Genomic DNA, 25,578 nt, shown 5'->3' with positions numbered 1-25,578 from the left:
CTAGTAAGTGTATGTTTACCTTTATAAAAGGCTGCCAAATCGTTTTCCAAAGTATTTGCACCACTTTGCATTTCTACCAGTAATGTACAAGAGCTCCAGTCTCTCCTCACTTTCACTAGCTTTTGTATTGTCTGTTTTTCTTTTTGTAATTTTAGCCATTGCAGTAGCTATGTCATAAATTTTGGTTTTAATCTACATTTCCCTAATGATCAGTGATGTTGGCCATACTTTCATGGGCTTGTATGACATCTGTCTCATCTTTGGTGAATGACTTTTCAAAAGTTTTATTCCTTCTTTAATTGAATTTTTTCTGAGTTTTAGAATTTCAAAAGTTTTTATGAATACTAAATGCAAGTATTTTATCAAATATGTATTACAAATATTTTAGCTCAGTTAATGATGTAGCTTTTTATTAACTGTATCTTTCAAAGAGAAGGCTTTTTTAATTTCATGAGGTTAAATTTATCAAAAAATGTTTGGCAGTTCATGATGTTTGTTCTCTAAGATATCTTTGCTTACTCCAGTGTCACTAGGAATTTCTTTTATGTTTTCTCCTAGGAATTTTATTGTATTGTAAGTTTATAATATTTCAAATTACCTTTTTTGCATATAGATATCCAGTTATTACAGTGCTGTTTTTGAAAAGGTTATTCTTACTCCTTTACCTCGACACTTTTATTGAAAATCAATTGATCATTGGAGTTCCCATCGTGGCGCAGTGGTTATCTAATCCGACTAGGAACCATGAGGTTGTGGGTTCGATCCCTGGCCTTGCTCAGTGGGTTAAGGATCCGGCATTGCTGTAAGCTGTGGTGTAGATCGCAGACATGGCTCAGATCCTGCGTTGCTGTGGCTCTCGTGTAGGCAGGTGGCTACAGCTCCAATTCGACCCCTAGCCTGGGAACCTCCATGTGCTGTGGGAGTGGCCCTAGAAAAGGCAAAAAGACAAAAAAAAAAAAAATCAATTGATCATTGTGTGAGGAAGGACTTATTTCTGGATATTTTTTTTTTTTTTGGTTCCATTGATCTATATGTGTCTAGCCCCTCTGTAACAATACCACACTATCTTGATTACTATAGCTTCATAACATATCTTAAAATCAGACAGTGAGTCCTTTCTTGTTCTGTTTTTTAGTAATTTATACAAATAAATTGTAGGTGGTGAAGGAAAACATAGAACAAAAATGCAATGCAAAAAAAGTGAAAAAGAGACAAAGGAAAGACTGTAAGACAAGAAATACATCCTTCCATTCAGTTGAGTCATGTTATGTCAGCTGTTTCCCCTGATTTCCAAGGGTCCTGATACTTAATCTGCATTATTTTCTGAGGAATGCCCCTGGACAGTTATTTCAATTTAGCAATTTGGAACATCTTAAAAAGGCTAAGTCAAGGAACATCTTAGATGGAATTTAAGTATTTATATAAAAGCAAAAGTGTAGCTCTTTCTTCAACTATAAAATATGTAGTGTTCATAAATTAATATTGTAAATCTATATTCCGTAACACTCACTAATCTGTATTCACAATATTCTTCATTAATGCCTGTTCTTCTCTTTACTTGCTATCTGTGTACAACTTTGCAAAACAATGCTGCTCTGACACACTGTGACTTAGTCAAGATCAATGCAACAAGGATGGTGAGATTCTGACAACCTGAATCAGTTTTACTAATGCAGAAAAGGGAGCCTCAGGATATGGGGAGGTATCTGGGGCAGAGAAGAAAAAAATCACATCTGTCCTGTAGTTATTCCCCAATGGGTATAAGTGGGACTTATTTTTAATGGCTTTAGGGGTGATTCTGATCATCAACTAGTTTGGATAACTAGAGACCCTCTGCTAAGGCTCTGTTACTCTTCCCATCTTGCCAATCTTGTAATGTATTCACTTATTTATTTTTATTCAAAGAAAAACAAAATTATATAAAACAAACATATGTTAATGCAGCATTATGTGAAAATATGCTCCTAGTTCTTTGGATTCTAAATACAGACAATCCAGCATGAATATTCATAGTATGGCTAACTGGATTGCATATTCTTATTTGCACTGAAAATTGATGGGGATAAATGAAACAGTCTTGCATACAAATTCTTTTGACTACTTGCTTTCAACATCATAATGCTTTCCAGCCCTATTTAGCTCCATTTATACTGCCTTTTGCATGTGAGTGAAAATCAGCCACAATATTGTAAGTACATGTTAGAGATATAATCCATTACTCCATGCCACAGGCGAGGAAGAGGAAAACAGATTACAAACCAAAAATATGCATCGGTGGACATGAATACATCAGGGAATGGGGGGTGGGGTTCTTCTTATGACTGTGACCTGTACAATCAATGTCATTTTCCCAGGACTACAATAGTCAGAATGACTTAATTCTGATGCATTATAAAGTTCAAGCTGACCAAAGACTAAGCAAAAAAAAAAAAAAAAAAAAAAAAAAAAAAAAGGAAAAGAAAAACTGAAAATACAAAAAAATAAACCTTTGCCACTAAACAGACTAAAAATTAAGAACTATTTAGTCTGGATTTTTATATTTAATACCTAAGTAGATGAAACCCAAATGATATTTTAATGACTCCTTTTATAATTCAAGGAGTTTGATTTTGGTTTATCCTTATGAGTCAGAGAAAAATTATTTTATAAATTTTCATTTAAAAATCATCATTAAATAAACTTTTCTTAAATTATTTCCTTTTTATAATTTGTTATATTGACTTTAAGATTTCTCTAAATTGTTTTTCTAAGACAAGGTCTCAAATTGATTACATTTTACTTAGTACTTGATGCTTATACTTTGAGAGCCTAAATATTGTATATCTTCCATTATCTCCTTGCAACCAAGTCAAGTCTCCTTCATCTGCACTGCAGTGACAGAAAGTTAGCCCAGGTTAACAAAAAACAATCTGCTGCTGCCACCTATGGCAAGTATCAAATGAGCAAGTGTTTTTAAATATCTCCGAGAATCACACATGTACACTGAACAGAGTGAAATGAATGTTAGGTAGGGTGTTCAGCCTTTGAAATAAACAATGATGTTATATGCTTCAGCGACGCAGCCTACATGGTTCGAATTTCAGCATACCCCATTTTCCTTTCAAAATGATTGCTAAGTATTTTTCTAAATGATAGTAAAGATGATTCCATGTTGAAATTCTGTAAAATAAATTAGACCTTTAAATAAATTTACTGGACTTTGGAACTTATACTAATGCCTTGGCCCAAGGTTAAGACAAAAAAGAATCTTTCCTTTCAGATATGATCTTTGAATTTCTGTTTTATTTAGATGTGTTTAATTTTCACTCCAAAAATAAATTTAAAAGTGCATGATTTTCCTAATGCCTTCTAGCTTAAAGACTACTAGCATTTTCAGCTGAGGAAACACACTGGATTTCTCTGTTTTTTAGCATCTATATTATTTTTTAAAATGGAAAACCTTAAAATGGAAGAGCATTTTAATGTCTTTTTTGGAACTACAAAAAAGACATTATCCGATGGTAATTTAGAGAAGGGTTTGAGTCAAGGCTAGAACTGAAGGATGTGGATGATGTCTAGACTATTTTTCCTTAGCTGTTTCTTAATCTGGGACCATATTCACACTTAACTGCCTTATCTAACTTTGATACTATTGACGAAAGTATTATAACCAACAGGAAAAAAAAAGGAAGTGAGAAAGAAATCAGCTGCAGAAAACCTAAGAAGCCTAAGGAGCAAGAAGAAAAAAATGTTTCTTCTCCCTTTGCTAAAAATGCAGTTAGAGCCCACACAATCCCCAGCTTCCTAAATAAGAGGATAAACTCCAGCATTTCTACAGAACCAGTGTCAGTAGGAACACAGTAACTTTTATCACTGGCTCCTGAATTCACGTCTACAGCTTGGATAAACCTTCCTTTTCACCTTCCCTATATTCTAGAACACTATTCTCTGTACCCAGTACTCTCTCTGCTCTCTCACCTTTTCAAAGTCTCCAGGGTAAAGTATCACCTAGGATTTCTTTTCTTTTCTTTTCTTTTCTTTTTTTTTGGTCTTTTTTAGTGCTGTACCCAAGGCATAAGGAGATTCCTAGGCTAGGGGTAGGGTAGAATTGGAGCTACAGCTGCTGGCCTACACTGCAGACACAGCAACACCAGATCCAAGCCACATCTGCAACCTACACCACAGCTCAAGGCAATGCTGGATCCCTAACCCCCTGAGCAAGGCCAGGGATCGAACCTGCATCCTCACAGATGCAAGTCAGATTTGTTTCTGCTGAGCCACGATGGGAACTCCACCTAGGACTTCTTTGCACTACATGTTTCCCATTTCAGAATTAATATTTCTTCTTTCCACTTCTCCTTGAAATTGAAATGCTAGTTTTTATAATAATTTATTCCCTCTTTAGTGGTATTACTATACATGGCCCATGCATTTTTCTATCACCCTATCCAATTGATCCTAAAATGCATATTTTTTTGCATTTAGAAGTTTCTGAGTTTACATCTCACACTAGATGGGTATAGTTGACATAGTAATGTTTTGTTTTGCTCTCTTAAGGGATTACTGTATCAACGGTGTTTCTTTCGATGGAACAGAAGAAAGGCACACTTACCTAAACATTATTTGTATAACACTTGGTATATGAGTGATTCTAGATGAGGCATTAATAAACATTCTATTTTATGTTAATTGTTGTATGTGTATTTTAATATAGGACAGGAAAAGTAAAAGATGCACTTGAACCCCATGACTTTACAGTCATTACTACTTAGGATAAAACTAAGTTAAAAATTGATGGGATTCTAAGAAAAACCCAAAGTAAGTAATACTTCAGGGAGTTCCCTTCATGGCTCAGGAGTTAACAAACCCAACTAGGATCCATGAGAATGTGGATTCAATCCCTGGCTTCACTCAGTGGGTTAAGAATCTGGCATTGCTGTGAGCTGTGGTGTAGGTTGCAGATGTGACTCGGATCCTGCATTGCTGTGGCTGTGGCATGGGCCGGCAGCTGTAGCTCTGATTCAACCCCTAGCCTGGGAACTTCCACATTCTGCAGGTGCAGTCCTAAAGAAGCAACAACAACAACAGCAGCAGCAATAATAACAATAATAATAATAATAGAGACACTACAGATGGGACAGGAAAATCATGTCATGTAGACAAGGGATGTGTCTTTTCCATCCTTAGATCCCCAGGGCTTCGTAATTAGCATGTGCTTATTGGATTTCTTCAAATACTAAATATGTGTCTCATTGAAGACAGATAATGTGACAAAAAAATTTACTCCAGAGAGGGAGGTATTCAACCTATGAAGAGTTCTTCAGGAATAGATGTAGGTCAAAACAGGTGCTTATGAAAATGATTTTTATTAGTAAGAGAAAATAGATTTGTGATGGTTAGGTGTGTGAAAGGTGTCCACTGTTTCCACAGCCATGGGCTTTGCCCATTTGGTTCTCTGCACACCTGAAGATAGAATCATTCTCGTTGCCCTCCTCCCCTAGGAGGCCTGCTCACCTCTACTTAAAAACCTGAGGATGAGAGTAAAGCAGAAGTTTCTAAATTGTTATGTTTCTGTTTGTTTGTTTGTTTTTGCTTTTTAGGGCCACGCCGATGGCATATGGAGGTTCCCAGTCTAGGGGTCATATTGGAGCGACAGCTGCTGGCCTACACCACAGCCCCAGCAACAGGGGATCAGAGCTGCTTCTGTGACCTACACCACAGCTCATGGCAACACTGGATCCCCAACCCACTGAGTGAAGCCAGGGATCGAACCCACATCCTCATGGATATTAGTTGGATTTGTTTCTGCTGCACCATGACGGGAACTCCAAATCGTTATGTTTTATAAACACCTTTTCGCTATGTGGTACACAGAGTAGAATGTAGGTTGCTTGTTAGGGGTAGGGGTTTTTATTTCCCTCTTTACCTTGCCTTTTGTCTCTCCTCACTCTGTATATAGGGTGGAATGCCAAAGAGGTGACCACTAGGAGGATGACATCATGGATTGACATCTTTTTCTATCCCTTTGGGAATCTCAGCCAGGGGCTATAAGAACAAATCCAGAGGTACTTCCTGCACATCCGCAGGTTTCAAAAATATAGATCCCAGCCTCAGACCTAGGTGTGGAGAAGGGCTTGATATTACACCTGTGTGATGAGAAATTATTGTAAAGCAGTAAAATAATCACTAGACTGGAGGTCGAATGTCCTGTTCTCATTTATGCCATCACTTTTTAATTTATTCCTCCTTTCTTTGTGCTTCAGTTTTTCTTTGTTGCAAGGTAGGGGCTTGATCTAGACAGATGATTTCTAAGGCTCCTTCCATCATGAAGTTTCCTTGATTCTATCATAGTTAGAGTAATGAGACTATTTGATGATAGAAGGAGAAAATATAAAATAAATGAGCTTAGCTGTCATTACCCACCCTGTATGATTGCTTATTAGAAAAAGAACAACCCCCTGCATGTCATCAAAACAGATGATTCACTGCCAGTGCCTTTGCTGACCTCTCCTACTTCCTTGAAAATGATTTATTTCTGTTTTATAAACAGACTTAGATTATGAACAAAAATAACCAGAGTGATGACCTCCATAGATTCTCTTTGAGTGGACTGAGAGTTTGTATGGAATTAAAAAGAATCCTCACAACAAAAGAGACGTTAACCATAAGGAATACCTGCATGTGCAGTACGTGCATGTTGTGTGTGTTTTCATCACAAAGTGGTTAAAATTTATAAACACTGAGAATATGTGAAACATGTTCCCCTTTAGATGAATCCTTTAAAGTAAACTTTCAAGTCAAACTCCCAAAATGGCTCTAGATTACAGCCAACCAACCGCCTCCACCCCATCCCCAGTGACAAATACAAGACAGCTGCTAAATTTAACATGCCTTTACTGGAACACCGGTGCCTCCTGCACAATAGCAGGCTATGTGCTGCCAATCCACAGGATGTACTCAATTTCTGAATTGCTGCACAGCAGCCCTGCTGATCCTTAATCCTTGTGAATACAGCATTGACATGTGGCCAAGACCTTCAGAGAAATCATTTTTAAAGAAAAAAAGGAACGAAAAAAGCTCAAAGCCACATGTTAAGACACATCCTGTGAGGCAAAAATTTGAGATGGAGAAAAAAAATTACTCAATAAATACATTTAAAGACAGGCACTGCCAATGGACAGATAATTTATGTCCTAAAAGCTCATTTGCAGACCAATCGTGAGGAACACATTCTCCATAAAAATAATATTTTACTTAGTTGTGTTCTCAGGTAAGGCCATATAGTCCTATTTAACCAAGAATGTTTCTGATGTAAGCTATATATAAATGATATTGAATGCATTGCTTACAGCCATACATTTGTTGAAAAGTTAATCAGAAATGCATCATGTCTGCTGTCAGCCTGATTCATTCATTGCTTCATTGAGTCATTCATTGAGCACCTAATATGTTGCAGGTGGGAATAAGGTGGCTAACAAAACAGGCTTCATCCCTGATTTCATGGAACTTCTTAAAATCATGATAGGTGAAGCATAGATACTAGCTCCATGCAAAGAAGGCAAATGGTTTCTCCAATATACAGTGTTCATCCCTCAGTCATGGGGCCTCTTCTTGTGGGTAAGGAAAATGGGATGGGAAAGGGTGGAGTCTATTCAATGAGTGACATAAAATATCAATATTGGTGTGAGCAGCATAGGTCTGAGTGGTCAGGATACCAGCTGGTATCAGTGGCTTGGGAAAAACTGTCAAGAGGTAAATAGGTTAGCGTATCATCAGTGGGAGAGACATTTATCTGCCTGATAGCTATTTTTCTCTAAATTAGAAAATATAACCTTCCAGGATTGATATATCAGTAACTTTTTATGCCTGTCTTAAAGTATTAAGGGACTGAGCACTGAAATTCATTTTTTTTTCTTGGATCTGTTGAATTGGTCTGAAGCATAGTTATTAGCTAAAATAAGGATGATTCTTGAGATGAAATTTCATTGCTTTACCTCTTTTCGTCAGCATCTGGGTCTAGTCTCAGTGGTGGTCATGCGGCAGGCACCATCATCACTGGAACCCATTTGCTTTTTATCAGCAGTTTCCAACATCCTGCAGCAGACAGGACATGTTTCAAAGGCTCCCGTTAGACCTCCCCCTAAGTTCCTGTAGAAGGCTCTGAATCCGTAAACAAATGTGCTTGACCTACTTTCTCTGCCTACATGCCTAGGTTTTCACCAATGACTGAGACCCCCTTCCGTCTCCCCCTCTCAACCCCCACTTTTAAAGTATTCTAGCAACTGTTTCATAATAGAAAAATGTTCTGCACATATGAAAACAATGCAGTATAAGTAGACATCTGCTCAAGCAGAGTCGCTTGCTCTAAAGGCACCAAAGAATTTAGGACTATGGTTGTGCGGAAAGTCTGGACTTGTTGCCAGTGTGACCTCATGAGGTGGCTCCTACTGAACTGTGGCTCCCTGTCATCCTCTTCATTCATCATGGTGAACACAGGAAGCATCCTGCATTATTTCTCTTTTCAATTCTGTCTTTGCTTCCCTTATTCCTAGTGCCAAGAATAATCTTGGAGCTTTGCTCTTACTCCGTAATCCCCAGATCGGGCATTTTTGAAAACTGAAGGGGGTTTTCTACCACGTTAAAATAAATAAATGAGAAGTAAAAGGCCCCTACTTGTGCTCATTTTCTAACTTTGTGTAGAAGAAGGCAAAGACACAGATGGAAGATAACATTGGCACTCAGGGTTTTCAAAGAACAAGTTAAAATGTAACTTCTTTATTTCAGAGGAAATTCAGACTCAAGGGTCATAACAGGGACAGGGCTTAAGGAATGAGTGTGATAGACACTTGTTTCAGCATATTTACAATACCTGTATTTCCCAACAACAAAATCATGTACATGACATAAAAACCAATCCATATAATACCTCAGTGTTTGAGAGTGACTTCTACACCCATTATCTCATTTTTATTCTTCAACATCACTGAGAAGTTTTCCAGATGGGTTCTATCAGCTCAATTCACAGATGAGAAAATCAGAAACTTAAGGTCACATAGGTAATGATAGCACTAAGACCAAACCCAGGCTTTTTAATACCAACACAATGTAACTTTTGTAACCCCATGTACAATACTGTAACATGTGGACATTTTGTATAGCTTTTCTCTGTTAATATTATAATATTGACTCCTCATCAATAGCCTCTGGCTGGCAAAATAATTTCAGTTATCTTTAATTAAGTGTTGAACTTTCATTTATGCAAACATATAGAAGGATATAAATTGTGATTTATCTAAACCAGCACAGAAATCTTGTTACTTAATTTTCCTTTTTCTCCATACCCTCCCCAATATTTCTTTCTTTTTTTTTTTGTCTTTTTGCTATTTCTTGGGCCGCTCCCGCGGCATATGGAGGTTCCCAGGCTAGGGGTCAAATCGGAGCTATAGTCACCGGCCTAGCCAGAGGCACAGCAACACGGGATCCGAGCCGCGTCTGCAACCTACACCACAGCTCACGGCAACGCCAGATCGTTAACCCACTGAGCAAGGCCAGGGATCGAACCCACAACCTCATGGTTCCTAGTTGCATTCATTAACCACTGCACCACGACGGGAACTCCCAACATTTCTTATTTGTAGACTTTTTTTTTTTTTTTTTGTCTGTTTAGGGTAGTACTCATGGCACATGGAGGTTCCCAGGCTAGGGGTCAAATCAGATGGACCTGCAGCCACTGGCCTATGCCACAGCCACAGCAGTGTCAAATCAGAGCTGTTTCTGCAACCTACACCACAGCTCACGGCAACGCTGGATCCTTAACTCACTGAGTGAGGCCAGGGATTGAACCTGCCTCCTCATGGATGCTGGTCACATTAGTTTCTCCTGAGCCACGATGAGAACTCCATTATTTGTAGACTTTCTGATGATGGCCATTCTGCCTGGTGTGAGATAATACCTCATTCTAGTTTTTATTTGCATTTCTCTAATAGTAACTGGTATTTTTGAGCATCTTTTCATGTGCCTATCGGACATCTGTATGTCTTCTTTGGAGAAATGCTTTTTAGATCCTCTGACCCTTTTTTGATTGTTGTTATTTGTTTGTTTCTTTCTTTCTTTGATTTCGAGCTGCATGAGCTGTTTGTATATTTTGGAGATCAGCCTTAGCCTTGTCAGTTGCATTGTTTGTAAATGTTTTCTCCCATTCTGTAGGTTGTCTTTTTGTTTTGTTTATGGTTTCCTTTGCTGTGCAAGAGCTTTTAAGTTTTATTAGGTCCCATTTGTTTATTTTTGTTTTTATTTTCACTGCTCTGGGAGACAGATTCAAAAAGATATTCTTACAATTTATGTCAAGGTGTTCTGCCTCTGTTTTCCCCCAGAAGTTTTATAGTATTTGGTCTTACATTTAGGTCTTTAATCCATTTTGAATTTACTTTTGTATATGTTAGAGAATGTTCTAATTTCATTCTTTTACATGTAGCTGTCCAGTTTTCCCAGCATCACTTATTGAAGAGACTATATTTTCTCTATTGTATATTCTTGCCTCCTTGTCATAGATTAATTGACCATTGGTGCATGGATTTATTTCTGGGCTTTCTGTTCTTTTCCATTAGTCTATATTTCTGTTTTTGTGCCAGTACCACACTGTTTTGATTAGTATAGCTTTGTATTACAGTCTAAAGTCAGGGGCATGATTCCTCCAGCTGTTTTTCTTTCTTGAGGTGCTTTGACTATTCAGGGTCTTTTGTGTATTTATCAACAAAGCAGATCAAAGAAATTTGTTTATAATTGAGAGATATAGAGGCTCAGTTTTAGTATATTTAATATGAAGTACATAGTCATGTTTATATGTATCTTGAAAATAATTCGATAAATTGAAATGCCATATTTTTTCAATTCTAAGATTATATTTTAATGATTTCATGAAGCTCTTATAATCCATGAATCAAAGTGTTTACATTCACTTCCATGAGTAATCTTGTGTCCGTATTCACCAAAATCTTCTTTAGGTTAAATGTTTCACCTGAGGTCTTTAAATCTCACTGTAAGCATGAATTCATACTGCAAACCTGCTTGAGAACTGGCCTGCATTTAATTCTTGGGCTAATTTTTTCCCCTCCCTTACATTCTGTGTCAAGGTTGAGATTGGCTCATTTTATTGCTATCCCTTTCTACCTAATGGACTTTTGTCTTCACATATCCTTATATTGAGGATGCAGGTCTTTGCTGGGAGTTTTCTGATTGGGTTTCTTGTTAAGGGATATCCTTTATTCTTAAAAAAAAAGAGTGCATAAAGGTCATTGCCAAAAAAATAAAAGAAAAGAAGACAAAAGAATATCTGTTGTCAAAGATATGGAGAAATTAGAATCATTGTGCACTGTTGATGGATAGGTAAAATTTTGCGTGTGCTACATGGTTCCTCAAAAGATTAAATACAGGATATGATCCAGCAATTCCACTTCCAGGTATATTACCCAAAGAATTAAAAGTGGAGACTTGAATAGATATTTATACACCCATATTCGTAGTGACATTATTCATAATAGTCAAAAAGCAGAATCAACTCAGGTGTCCATCAACAGATAAACAGACAAAATGCAGTGCATCCATGCAATGGAATATTATTCAGTCTTTAAAAAGGAAGGGAATTCTTACATATGCTACATCATGGATGAGCCTAGAAGATATTATGCTAAGTGAACTAATCCAGTCTCAAAAAGACAGATATTGTATGATTTCACTTATAGGATGTACCTAGAGCTATAAGATTTATAGAGGCAGAAAGCCGAGTGGTGGTGCCCAAGGCCAAGATTGTGGTAGAGGCAGAGAATGAGGAGTTATTGTTTCAATTTGAAAGATGAAAAAAGGTCAGTAGATGATGGTGGTGATGGGTGCACAGCAATGTGGATGTACTAATGCTACTGAATTGTACACCCAAAAATGATGAGTTAAAAGGTGTATTTTATTTACGCATATTTTACTGCAATTAAGGAAATAATATAAAAGTACATAAAATAAAGATGCCGTCTACAATTTATGGTGTTTTAAATGCTAATAATCCCAAAGGAGGAAGGGACTAAAATGTTTGAGAGGCTGAGGAAGGGCTGGGATTTAGTTCAGAAGCATAAAGCCCAGTTTTTTATTGGAAAAATAAAGGGTCTGTCACTGTCCTGAGAAGAGGATCAGAGTTTTCAGGGGCAGGTGTGCTCATGGATTTACATGTATGAAAATAAAGGTGCTTCCTTTGGGTGACATCTTGCTTCTAAATGATGTTTGCCGTAAAGTTATCAAATGAGAGAGAAGTATTGGGAGGGAGGTGTGGGACATGAAGTAGCTGTCTTAACGAGTGGGAAATGAGCCCTAATTCTGAGTGCCCACTTGAGAACATAAACCAAGTGAAAGTGAAATCAATCTGAATATTATACCTGAATATAATTTATTACATTATTTATTCATGCAAAGTTCACCCATTTGGGTGCTATAGGAGAAGATACATGACTGGGTTCCTCCACTGTCAGGGTTGTGCAGGTTAGAACAACGGTGAGAAGAGAGCTGAGAAGGGAATTGAGGAATTTGCAAAAAAATCATAAATGAAAAGTGATTTAAATGATTGACCTTGAGTTTCCTCACTTGTGAAATGGGAATAATAATAGACTGTGTCTCATGAGGTTGTGGTGAGTTCAATGTAAAACATTTTGAGTAGTGTGCCTGGCATGTGGAGAGTACTTAATAAATATTAGCTTTTGCTACTATAATATTACTATGGATTATAATATCTCTGCTAGACAGTGCAGGAAGTGAAGACAGCTGAGAAAGTACTAAGTACTTAAGTACTAAGTACTTAGGTACTAAGTACTAAGAAACTAGTACTTAGAGATTTTGTTGAGAATAGAAAATAATTACTCTGAGGACTCTTGAGCAAATAAAGCAGAGCTAAAATTTCAAATGAATGGAGGGTTTGTAAAGAGATTGGTGGGTAACATAGTGAGGTGAGAGAGTGAGTGGTGTATCCTGATGGGGTTTGCTTCTCAAATGAGCAAGGTGTTATCAGAAGGAAGCAGTAGTTATGTTTGGAAACCCTCAAGTAGAGCGAGGAGGATGATCTGTTCCCCTCCTGGCACTGAGCATCCGGCTCCAGAGAGAACAGAATAACAGCTTGGATTCCGTTTGAAGATACACATTTTCTCAGGGGACAGGTCAGGTTCAGTAAAAACACAGATGTGAAGAGAACAATCAGAGAAGAGACTAAGAATTTAAAGAAGCTCACTGGTTATGGATTTTGTGTTCAAAGAGTCAAGGTGTTAGTGTTTGTTTGTTTGTTTTAGGATTTTAAGAGAAGGACTTTTCTGGAGTTCCCATTGTGGTGCAGTGGAAACGAATCTGATTAGCATCCATGAGGATGTGGGTTCAATCCCTGGCCTCACTCAGTAGGTTAAATGATCTGGCATTGCCATGAACTGTGGTATAGGTCACAGACACGGCTTGGATCCTGAATTGCTGTGGCTGTGGTGTAGGCTGGCAGCCGTTGTTCTGATTCGACCCCTAGCCTGGGAACTTCCATATGCCTCAGGTGCAGCCCTGAAAAAGACACACACAGACACACACACACACACACACACAGAGAGAGAGAGAGAGAGAAGCCCTTTTCTTTCTGAGAGACTGAGGTCAGATCAGAAGAGTATGGGGTAATTTGGACTAAGAAGGAGAGAATCTCTTGTTCTGACCTCTGTAAACGGGAATCTCATGGAAGTGCACTTACTTTTGAACTCTAGATGGGGTTCAACGCTCGGACCTGAAGGAGACAGGAGTCTGGGGCTGCTCATTGGGGTCAGAGTAATTATCAATTCCATCACACACTATTTTGTACTATTTTAGTTTTGCCTATTATATTATTTTAAATTCTACTTGTCTTCATGGCTGCTTTTCTTAAATAGAGTCACACTTCCTGGGGAAAAATGCTTTCCTTTTAAGATCATCATGCTTCATTAACTATATTACAGTATCTTGTCATGTGTAGACAGTCAATATTTTTTCATAAATTGATTTTTTTAATTACTTGAGCCATAGAAGAGACTACATTATCCATTCTAAATTTTTACTTAGCTATGTAAAGACAAAGAGTAGTTTTAGGACAAGAGCCCACTATTCTTTGCTCTTAATCTTGCTAAGACAATGTTTTATGTTCAAGGAGGAATATGGGGTAGAAGCAAATCCACATATCAGACTACAGCTTTAAGTTGAAATTAAATATAAAATATACTGTGGTCTCTGCTATGTGTGGTTGTCTTTTTTTCTTCTCGTTCTTTTTGAATACTTTTCACAATCCAAAGAAGTTGGAGAGGGAGAAAAACAGGATTACTTGGAGACTGTTTTCTTCTCTACCAAATGGTTCCTATCAGACCTTTTAGTCCTATGGTACTACAAGCACTTTGGTATGTCTTTGCCTTTAAACGCCCCCCAAATCAAATACATTCTTGGAGCTGAAAAGAAATAAAAAAGAAGAAGAATGTGGCATGGTGGAAAAACCATTTGTTCCATCACAAGAATTGAACTTCATATGCAGATCAGAGATAATTTAGTTATGGTAATGATTCTTCCTAATGCCCCAAATAATTTTCTGTCCCAACTTTAACCCCTGGATTACTTCTAATCTAAACTCTTTGGAACTCTATCCCCTTAACCTCTCCTGCACAAGGTATTAAATGAGCATAGCACAGTAAGTGGGCAAAATGAATATAATTTTTAATACAAATATTCCTAGAATGATTAAACCATTGTCTCTCAGCATGCCCTGTTCCCTTAGACATATCACTTCCCAAGATAAATGTTAATAAGGGCCTTTTACAAACAGATTTGATCACTTTATAAACCTTATCTGAGAGTCTGGACTGCTTTTGACATTAATCTTTTTGTTCTCTTTTCTTTAGTATTGAAATAGTACATATCACAGTCTTATGGTTGACATTTTACTTTTGCTTCTATTGAAAGAACATGAATGTAACATTTAGCAATCATAATTATTGACTTCATTTTTAAGAATACTTTGTTATTGATCGCTTATAAATTTTATTTAAATACAACTTATATCCTTATTCTCAGTGGGTATAAAATGTATTATTTGAAGGGACAGTTAAATTTTTACTTCCAGAGTACAATAAAAAAGCATTAATATCAACTACCAGACACCTTATTTTTTAAACTACAACAAAAATAATCAACAAATAATTTAATTACAGCCTTTAATTTTTTTTTTTATCTTAACCCAGGACTGGCAATATCATTGATTCCCTTTAAATCAAATCATAGTGAAGTTTCACCACAGACTTCACTTCATAAATATAGTAGTTTAAGAAAATTAACTGTATAACTTCAACTCTTTTAAGTCTTATGAAATTATTACACATTATGATTTCATTTTAAGGTAGCAGTAAACCAAGTAGTTCATGTTACATGTTTTATAGATAAAGAACCCAAATTTTTTGATAGAAATGATAATTAATGGGTACTTAACCATGCTGTCAATTTTTCTGCACTTTGAAATCTAAAATCTGTATTAAAAGTCAGTGCAAAAGTGGCCATGAAGCAACTATAATTTTGTGAGTTTGATTCAAAAGCATAGTGGTTCCCTCATTGTTTGTGAGGGATACATTTCAAGACCCTTAGTGGATGTCTGAAACCGTGGATACTATTGCCATGGGTAGGTAGATAGATAACGTTTTTTTTTGTTTGTTTGATTGTTTGTCTGTTTGTTTTTAGCTGCATCTGCAGCATGGGGAAGTTCTGGAGCCAGGGATAGAACCCTGGCCACAGCAGTGACAATATTATATCCTTAACCCACTGAACCACCAGGGAAAACTACAATTTTTTTTTTCTATACATACGTATGTATGATGAAGTGTCATGAATATTTGATTCTTCCTATTTTACTTAGTAAATATTTAAATGGCTTTAAACTGCTAAATAGCTTCATTTAAAAACAAAATCTGGGACTCCTATTTTCTAAAGCAGAATGCTCTTCCCTACTTTAACAGATACTCGTACAATTAAAAAGCAAGCAAAGCCCTCAAGATGAGCATCCAGAAGAAAAGGGAAGGCTTTTTTACAAAATTGCTATTTATTAAAACAGTTATATTTTAGATTGACTTTCTGAAAGCTCTGCTACCATGTTATTTGCAAGACGGAAGGGAAAATACTTTGAGATACTGAAAAAGGAAATACCTGTTACCCAGAGGTAGAGTTGAGCTGCAGTAAATTTTCCAAAGCCACACAGCTGGTAAGTAGCAGAGCTGGACCACAGGTTTGGTCCTTCTTACCAGTAATGTCATTGTTTCTTTGTTGCTACCCCGCGCCCATTTCTGTGTGACCTATAAAGGTAGACCCACTGTCTTAACATGGAGCAGTGTGATCAACAGAGATTTCAGTCACCAAATTGTAAAGACGAGAATTTCGCTGCATAAATGTTGGATAGTGGATTTACTGACACTGTTCTTGTGTGTTACAACGCGGTTCCTCTTCACGCCTGTCAGTAAGAATATTCTCTGAAGCCAGCAGTTCGGCACTGCACAGAGCCAGCGGAAGAAAATCTGTCCTGTCTCAACAAGCCTGCTTCCTAGGCTTTCTGTTTGACAGTATTTACTTGAAAGTGACCTCTGCCAGAAACACAACAGACCCTGTCCAGTGATAGGAAACTCAACATTTGACACATCTCAAAATAAGTTACAACAGCGGCCCTGGTCCCCCCCAGATTGTATCTCCCCAACTCTTTCCATAAAGCAAACCTCTCACTCATGTAAACTTTCTTAATATGTATATATTTATTTTTCTTATCATATCTATAAGTATGGCCTGCAATCTAAAATTTTTATGAATTGGACACAATTATTACCCTGAACGGAATTCAAATCTGTCTTATATGTTGTTTCCTAACACACTAGCCCAGACCTTCGTGGTAAACAACCCCTACCATCATTTTCATTTATTGCTATTTGGGGCAGGGAATTCCATTAGACCTGGCTGAGTGACTTGGCCACATAACATTGATTGAGGATACGTCTGCAGTGAATATGTGGTCTGATCTGTAGGGTACATGATGTTTTTACTGAATTGTCTGGCACCTTGCTGGAAACAAGCAGAAAGCTGGATTCAGTTGGGTCCTTCTATCTTTCTGTGTGACCTCAGAATCTCTCCATGTGCCCTCTCTAATCAGGGAGTCAAACTTCTTCCAGGGAAGTTAAAGGCTCCAAGAGGGAATGTTCCAAGGATCCTACGTAGGAAGTTGAAAGCCTTGTCTGTCTCTTTTTCAACACTTCTAATGATTGCAAAGAAATGATTGCTGATTAATTATTTACTGTCTGCTCTCCTGCCATATTATAAGGTCCATCGAACTAGGATCATGTTTGACTTGATTCTGCTGTGTCCCAAGTACTTATTAAAAATGGGTACACAGTAATAAGAAGTGTCTGATGAGTGAACAAATGATTGAATGAATGAATTCCATATAAACATTTTAACAATAAGTAGGAGAAAATTATTCCACCAGCTCTTGATTGTCCTTTGAAAAGGGTCACTTTTGAGATAGGATGAACCAATTGTTAATTTTTTTCATTATATAAATAGTAATCTTTATTAAGGGTCTGATATCTGCCAGGTTTTTTACAAAGGACCATCTCATTTATTCCTAACAATAACCCTTGTAAGTAGATAGTATTACCTTTGTTTTATAAGTAAGGTAATGGTGACTCAGGGAGATTAAAGGACTTGTTTAAAGGTAGGTAGATAGAGCTATTCAAAGCAACAAATCCTGGACTCTACCTGAATGTAAGGTAATGAGGGTGTATTAGAGTTGTATTACAGGTCAAACCAAGAGCAAACTTTAGAGGCTGTATTTATTTGTTTTTTGTCTTTTGTTTTTTTTTTAGGGCCACTCCTGCGGCATATGGAGGTTCCCAGGCTACAGGTCGAATCAGAGCTGTAGCTGCCAGCCTACGCTACAGCCAAAGCAACGTGGGATCTGAGCCGTGTCTGCGACCTACACCACAGCTCACGGCAATGCTGGATCCTTAACCCACTGATCAAGGTCAGGTATCAAACCCATGTCCTCATGGATCCTAGTCAGGTTCATTAACGACTGAGCCACAGCAGGAACTCCAAGACTTTACTTTCTATATCCCCAACAACTCTCTGCATGAAGAACCTGAACCAATAATTCCAGAAGCTTTTGTGTGCCCTTGGTCATTGAAAATGTAGTGGATAGTTTTATGGGGCAGTTAGAAGAGATTTGGCAAAGCCTCAGGGCATAGGGAGGGGTCTATCTGGTGGATTCCCCAAGAGAGCTTGCAGTTGAAGACCCACATCCAACGAGAAGACAGAAGACATTTAGCCCATTGGGCCAGATGACTTATTCTGGTCCCTAAGTTGGCAACAGACTATCTACAGGCACTGTCTTTGCTCCTTCAAGTTTGTTGGCACAGCCACCCCTAGTGCCAAGTAGCCATTGATGTTAATATGGCTCCTCTCTCCCTGGCCCCTGCTCTGACCTCCTCTAACATCTTATCTCCAGTCCCCAGCCCCCCAGCCTACTCACCATCTTCTAGGAGTAAGAACCTAGATGGTTATAGCTTCTCATCGTTATCCAGTGTTACAGTTTAAATGTACAATTTATGTTCTTCTTTCCTCAGACCATTTCTTTTGAGCCTATTTTAGACATCAAAGAGTTTTGACTGTTTCTTCCCCTTTCCATTCTTACTGTAATCATTCTACTTCTCAGCTGGGCAATGTGGATATTTCTGACCAAATAAGGGTTTTATACAAAAATGAGGAAAATCTAAGCATCACTATTCCAAGATACTATCTGGAAATATGTACACAACCCCTAACAAGTATGGCTCTGAATGTTATTTTATTTTTTATTGTATGCGATTTACAGTGTTTCTTCAATTTCTGTTGTACAGCAAAGTGACCCAATGACACAGAATTCCCTGGGCTTTACAGTAGGGCTTCATTGCTCATCCATTCCAAATATAACAGTTTGTTTAAAAAAACCCCAAACTGCCCATCCATCCCCTCCCTCCCGCCTCCCCCCAGGAACCACATGTCTGCTTTCCTTGGCCATGATCTGTTTCTGTTTTGTAGACAGGATCATCTGTGCCATATTTTAGATTCCACAAATAAGTGATATCATATGGTATTTGTCTTCTTCTTTTTTGCTTACTTCACTTAGTATGAGAATCTCTAGTTGTGTGGACTTATTAATGATGGTCATTCTGACTGGTGTGAAGTGCTATCTCGTAGTAGTTTTGATTTGCATTTCTCTAATAATCAGTGATGTGGAGCATTTTTTTCCTGTGCTTGTTGGCCATCTGTACATCTTCCTTGGAAAAATATCTATTCAGGTCTTTTGCCTATTTTTCAATTGGGTCGTTGGCTTTTTTGCTGTTGAGTTGTATAAATTGCTTGTATATTCTAGAGATTAAGCCCTTGTTAGTTGCATCATTTGAAACTATTTTCTTCCATTTTGTAAGTTGTCTTTTTGTTTTCTTTTTGGTTTCCTTTAATTGGTCTTTAAACACATCCTGCTGTAGTTTTATAGTTTCCAGTGAGGAGTCAGCAGTCCTTCAAATGGTTGCTTCTGTGTATGTAATGTGCCAATATTGAAACTCTACCTTAAATTTTTCTCTGTATCTTTGCTAACTAGCATTTTGACTATGAAATGGATAGATGTGGTTTTCTTTGTATTTATTCTACTTGGGAAAGCTTCCTGAATTTATAAATTATGTCTCACATCAGATTTCAGAAGTTTTAGGCTATTAGTTCTTCAGTTACATTACTGTCTCGTCTTCTGCTCCATTGTCTTTTCTTCTCCCAGTATTCTAAATAAGTGTATATTGGACATTTTTATGTTATTCCGCAGGTTCATGAGTATTTATTATTTATTCTTTCAATTTTTTATGTTTTTCATACTGTTTTTGTGGGGGATTTGTGTGTGTGTTTTGTTTGTTTGTTTGTTTTTGGCTGTACCCCTGGCCTGTGATGTGGAAGTTCCCAGGCTAGGGGTCAAGATGACGCCACAGCAGTGACAACACTGGATCCTTAACTCCCTGAACCACAAGGGAAGTCCTTGGATCATTTTTATTAATAAGTCATCAAGTTCATGTACATTTTCATTTCTGTAGGTGTATTCAGTGTTTGTTTTTGGTATTGTGAACTTGTAGAATTTCCATTTGGTTCTCTTTTAGGGTTTTTATTTTTCTGCTGAAATCTACTTTTTTATTCAGTATGAGAATATTTGACTTTATCTGATTAAGCACAGTTACGTCATCTTTGAAAATTCTTCTATACTCATTAAAGCATCTGGATTATTTCAGGGTCGATATCTGTTGATTGTTATTTTCTTGAGAATGTGCCAGATTTTCCTGATTCTTTGTGTGTTGGTTAATTTTAGATTTCAGTCTGGATATAATGTTGTGGATTCTCTTATATTTTGCGAAGAGTACTGATTTTTGTTTTGTATTGTTTTGTCTTATTAGGAAATTAGCTTGGTTGAATTGAAACTGTAAACTCTCTGGGGGAAGGCAGCTCAAATTTCAGTGGTTTTTTTAAAAATTGTAAGCTGAAATTTGTCACTGCATTTAAGCATCAGCTAGAGATTTGGCAATTTCTTTACATAATTTGGGACTTCCTCTTTTTGCCTTTCTAGTTTTGAAAATCCTACCTCCCTACTTTCTAGCTGTCCTGGTTGTTGAAGCTCTACTTTAATCCAGAAAGACTATGGTTTTCTACTGAAGTTTTAATTGTTCCATGCGGCATTGATTTCAGGAAGCCTCACTGACCTAAGCCACTGAAACAAGAAATTTACCCTTCTCCCAAGGTTTGTCTCTCTTTCAGAATCTGTTGTCTTGTCAAAAATTTTTTGAATTTTTTTTGTTGGTTGGTTTGTTATTTTTTCACCCAGAATTTATAGTTATCTTTAGAACTGTTGGTTCAATAGAAACTTATTCTGTCTCAGAAAGAGAAAGACAAATACCATATGATATCACTTACATCTGGAATCTAATATACGGCACAAATGAACCTTTCCACAGAAAAGAAAATCATGGACTTGGAGAATAGACTTGTGGTTGCCAAGCGGGGGAGGAGGAGGGAGTGGGGTGGATGGGGAGCTTGGGGTTAATGGATGCAAACTACTGCCTTTGGAATGGATAAGCAATGAGAGCCTGCTGTGTAGCACTGAGAACTATGTCTAGTCACTTATGATGGAGCATGATAATGTGCAAAAATAGAATGTGTACACGTATATGTAACTGGGTCACCATGCTGTATAGTAGAAAAAAAAATTGTATTGGGGAAATAACAATTTAAAAAAATTTTAAAAAATTAAGTGCTATTAAAAAAGCAAAGAAAAGAAAGAAAAAGAAAAAAGAAAAAAAACCTTTCCACCCGGAAGTCTACATCCAGCAAAATACTCTTTATAATTATGCTAGTCCACTCAAGCTATCATAACAAAATACCACAGACTTGATGTTTTAAACAATAGAAAATTATTGACCTTTAGTTCTGGAAGCTGGAAATAACCTCACAACTTCTACCACCAAAATACAATCAGAAGAGGCTACTGTGAACATTTATATACCAATAAATTGAATCACCTAGGAGAAATGGGTACATTCCTACAAACATGAAACTTATGATTCAAGACTGTATCATGAAGAAATTGAAAAACTGAAAAGACCAGTAATGATCAAGAAGTTTGAATCAGTAATGAAAAATTTCCCCCAAAAACCTAAATGCCTGGGACCAGATGACTTCCCTGGTGAATTCTACCAAACATTTAAAGAAGAATTAATGTCAATCCTTCTAAAACTCTCCCAGAAGATGAAAGAGGAATGAACACTTCCAAACTCATTTTCGGAGGTTAGAATTACCTTGATCCTAAAGTCATAAGGACATAACCAGAAAATAAAATTACAGGCCAATATACATGGTAAACAGAAATGCAAAAATCTCAGCAAAATACTGGCAAACCAAATTCAAGAGCACATTAAAAAGATTACACCATGATCATGTGAGATTTATCCTTGGGGTGCAAAAATGGTTCAACATACACAAATCAATACACTTGTTACACCATATTAATTGAATGAAAGATGAAACACATATTGTCATCTCAATAGATTCAGAAAAGGCCCTTGATAAAATTAGACATCCTTCCATGATCAAAATTCTCAACAAATTAATATATAAGACATGTATCCGGAAAAATAAAGGCCGTATATGACAAATTTATAGCCGCCATTATATTAAGCAGTGAAAAGCTACAAGCTTTTCCTCTCGGTCAAGAAAGAGACAAGGATACCTGCTCTCACAGCTTCTTTTCACCATAGTACTGACTGGAAGTCCTAGCCAGAGGATTTAGGTAAGAAAAAGCATCTAAACTGGAAAGGAAGAATTTAAATTGTCTGTTTGCAGATGACATAATATTATATACAAAAAAAATTTAAAGACTCTACCAAAAATAGTTTGAAGTAGTAACCAAATTCAATAAAGTTGCAGGATACAAAATGAACATATAAAAATCAGTTGTTTCTATACACTATCAGAAAGGGAAATTAGGAAAGCAATCCCATTTACAACAGCACCCAAAATAATAAAATGTTAGGAATAAGTTAGACCAGGGAAGTGAAAGATCTGTACACTGAAAACAATAAGGTTATGATAAAATAAAGGAGAAATAAATAAATGGAAAGATACTCTGTGTTTATAGATTAGAAGAGTTAATATTGTTCAGTTGTCCATACAACCCAAAGCAAGACAATGCAAAATCCAAATGGAAAGAAAAATCCTAAAATATGTATAGAATCACAAAAGACCTTGAGTGGCCAAAGCTATCTTGAGAAAAGAACAATAAAGTTGGAGGCATCATGTATTCTAATTATAAACTATATGACAGAGCTATATAATCAAAATGATATGGTTCTGTCATAAAACTTGACTCACAGAACAATGAATAGAATAGGCAGCCCAGAAGCAACCCCCCCATATATATGTTCAATTAATTTTTGGCAGTGATGTCAAAAATACACACTGGGGAAAGATAGTATTTTCAATAAATGGTGTTGGTGAAACTTGACAACCACATGGCAAATGAACTCACCCCTTCTCTTTGACCTTGCACAAAAAAACAACAACTAAACTGAACTAAATACATAAATGTTATACCTGAAACTGTAAGACTCCTAGAAAAAAATGTATAGAGTAAGCTCTTTGACATTGGTATCAGCAATGTCATTTTTGGAAATGACACCAAAAGCACCGGCGGTGAAAGCAACAATCAACAAGTGGAACTTTACAAAACCAAAAAGCTTCTGCACAATAAAATTAACAGTGAACAAAATGAAAGGGTAACCTGCAGAATGGGAAACATATTTGCAAGTCATACATCTGGTAATAGGTTAATATCCGAAGTATATAAGAAACAAACAATTTAGTAGCAAAAAAAGAAAATAAGCCAATCAAAAAGGGGGGAGCAAAGGAAGTTAATAGACATTTCTCAAAAGACATAGAGCTATTTGAAAAAGTCATCACTAATGATCAAGGAAATGCAAATAGAACCCACAATGAGATATCTACCTCACACTTGTTAGAATGGCTATTATGAAAAATATAAAAGACTACCAAGAGTTGGTGAGGATGTAGAGACAAGGGAACCCAAGCGCATTGTTAAAAGGAATGTAAATTACAGCCATGTGGAAAACAGAATGCAATTTCTTACAAATTGAAAATATAACTACCATATGACCAAACAATGCCACTACTGAGTATGTATCCAAAGGAAATGAAAGCTGAGATCTCTGCACACCTGTGCTCAATGCGGCATTAATCATAATAGCCAAGATGTGGAAAGAAGCTCAAGTATGTATTAGTGGCTAAGTGGATAAAGAAAGGGATGATGTATCTTTATGGATATACCAAGGAATTTTTACAGCCCTAAAAAAGAAGGAAGTTCTTATATCTGTGACATTGTAAATGAATTTATAGGACATTGCGCTGAATGAAAAGAACATATAAAGAAAGATAAATATTGCATAAGATCACTAACATGTGAAATCCTAAAAAGTTGACCATAGATACACAGTAGAATGTTAGCTGCTAGGAGAGTGAAGGAAATGGGGAGATGTTGGTCAAAGGGCATATACTCTCAGGTACAAGACGAACATGTCTAAAGATCAAATGTACATATGTACAAATGCATAATGATAGTTCCTAAAAATGTATACTTGTAATTTGCTAAGAGAATAGATCATAAGTGCTCTTACCACAAAAACTGTAAATATGTCAAGTGTTGGATATGTTAATTAGTTTGGTTGTGGTAATCATTACACAAGGATATTTATATCCAAACACTGGGGTGTATGCCTTAAATATATACCAATTTTGGGTTGTCTGTTATCCCTCAATAAAGCTTGGGAAAAGAAGAATTAAAATATAAACCCTCCGCAAACTTTCAGATCTCAGACGTATGTAGTTCTAGTGGTAGATTGCAGGGAGAGAAGGGACGTTGTGATGGAAAATTACAAGTCGGGGTCATCTTCACAGTGATCATTGCATCATGTAGACCCAAAATAAACTTCGCGTCCATTCCCACTCCTAACATAAACACAGTTTTAGAGCCAAAACAAGTAACATATACATGCTCTTTGTCTAAAAAGGACCTCTCATTTTAAAACAAGCTGAACTAATGAAACTTAAACTAGTATTTTATTCAAAAAATTATGTGGCATATTTTTTTATCTTCATGTATACTTTATTTTTATAAACATATATAATGATTTTTATTTTTTCCATTATAACTGGTTTACAGTGTTCTGTCAGTTTTTTACTGTACAGCATGGTGGCCCAGTTACACATACATGTATAGATTCTTTTTTCTCACATTATCATGCTCCATCATAAGTGACTAGACATGGTTCCCAGTGCTATACAGCAGGATCTCATTGCTTATCCATTCCAAAGGCCATGTGGCATATTTTGAAGTGACCACCATATATCAGACACTATTCTAAGTCCTAAAAATCCAAATGAAAGCAAAACTGACATTCATTGTCCTATGAAGCTTAAAACTAGTAAGAAGAGATAGGTAATAAACCAGAAAAAAAGTAATAATTTAAAAACCATGGGTTATATATTGTGAAGTGATGAGGCAATAACACAAAGTCTTCTTATTTTTTTTTTAATGTGGTGGAAAGTTATGAGATAAGCAAACACTTCTACAATACTCAGTGTGTGCCAGGTACTATTCTCAGCACTTTATATGCATATTTGATCTCTTACACAAAGTATGTGAAGGAGCAAGTTGAGGCAAAATTTTGGAGAAAAGATTCCAAATTCAGGGAGCAGCAAGGGCAAAGAGTCAAAGACAGAAAGGACATTAGCATGTTTAAAGAACTAGAAGAGAATGTGGTAGGAGCTGGATTACATGGGAACTTGCAGGGTGTAATGAGGAATTTGGACTGCATTTTAAGTACAATGAGAAACAAGGAGAGAGTTTTAAGCAAAGGAGTGATATAATTGGATTTACATAAAAAAATCAATCTGAGCACTTGGAAAGAA

General features: G+C 36.7%; 1 protein-coding gene across 13 annotated transcripts in view; it reads left to right on the top strand.

Moving 5' to 3' along the window:
* Positions 1–25,578, top strand: part of LOC146403580 (uncharacterized) — a 688,950-nt gene that overhangs the window by 183,542 nt on the left and 479,830 nt on the right. For 2 of the 13 annotated variants that reach the window (XR_014804414.1, XR_014804420.1), the window contains exon 2: positions 20,669–20,839. The exons of the other annotated variants lie outside the window; for them this stretch is intronic. The gene's annotated coding sequence lies outside the window, so the exon portion shown is untranslated. The remainder of the gene's footprint in view (positions 1–20,668; positions 20,840–25,578) is intronic. 13 annotated transcript variants of the gene reach the window in all.

This window comes from Sus scrofa, chromosome 5 (assembly GCF_054392235.1).
Source record: "Sus scrofa isolate SSC_HxYL_T2T_F1_AM1 chromosome 5, Sscrofa_HxYL_maternal_Yorkshire_Landrace_v2.0, whole genome shotgun sequence".
In the NCBI taxonomy this organism is placed as follows: Eukaryota; Metazoa; Chordata; class Mammalia; order Artiodactyla; family Suidae; genus Sus; species Sus scrofa.
This window is presented reverse-complemented; position numbering and strand designations above follow the sequence as displayed.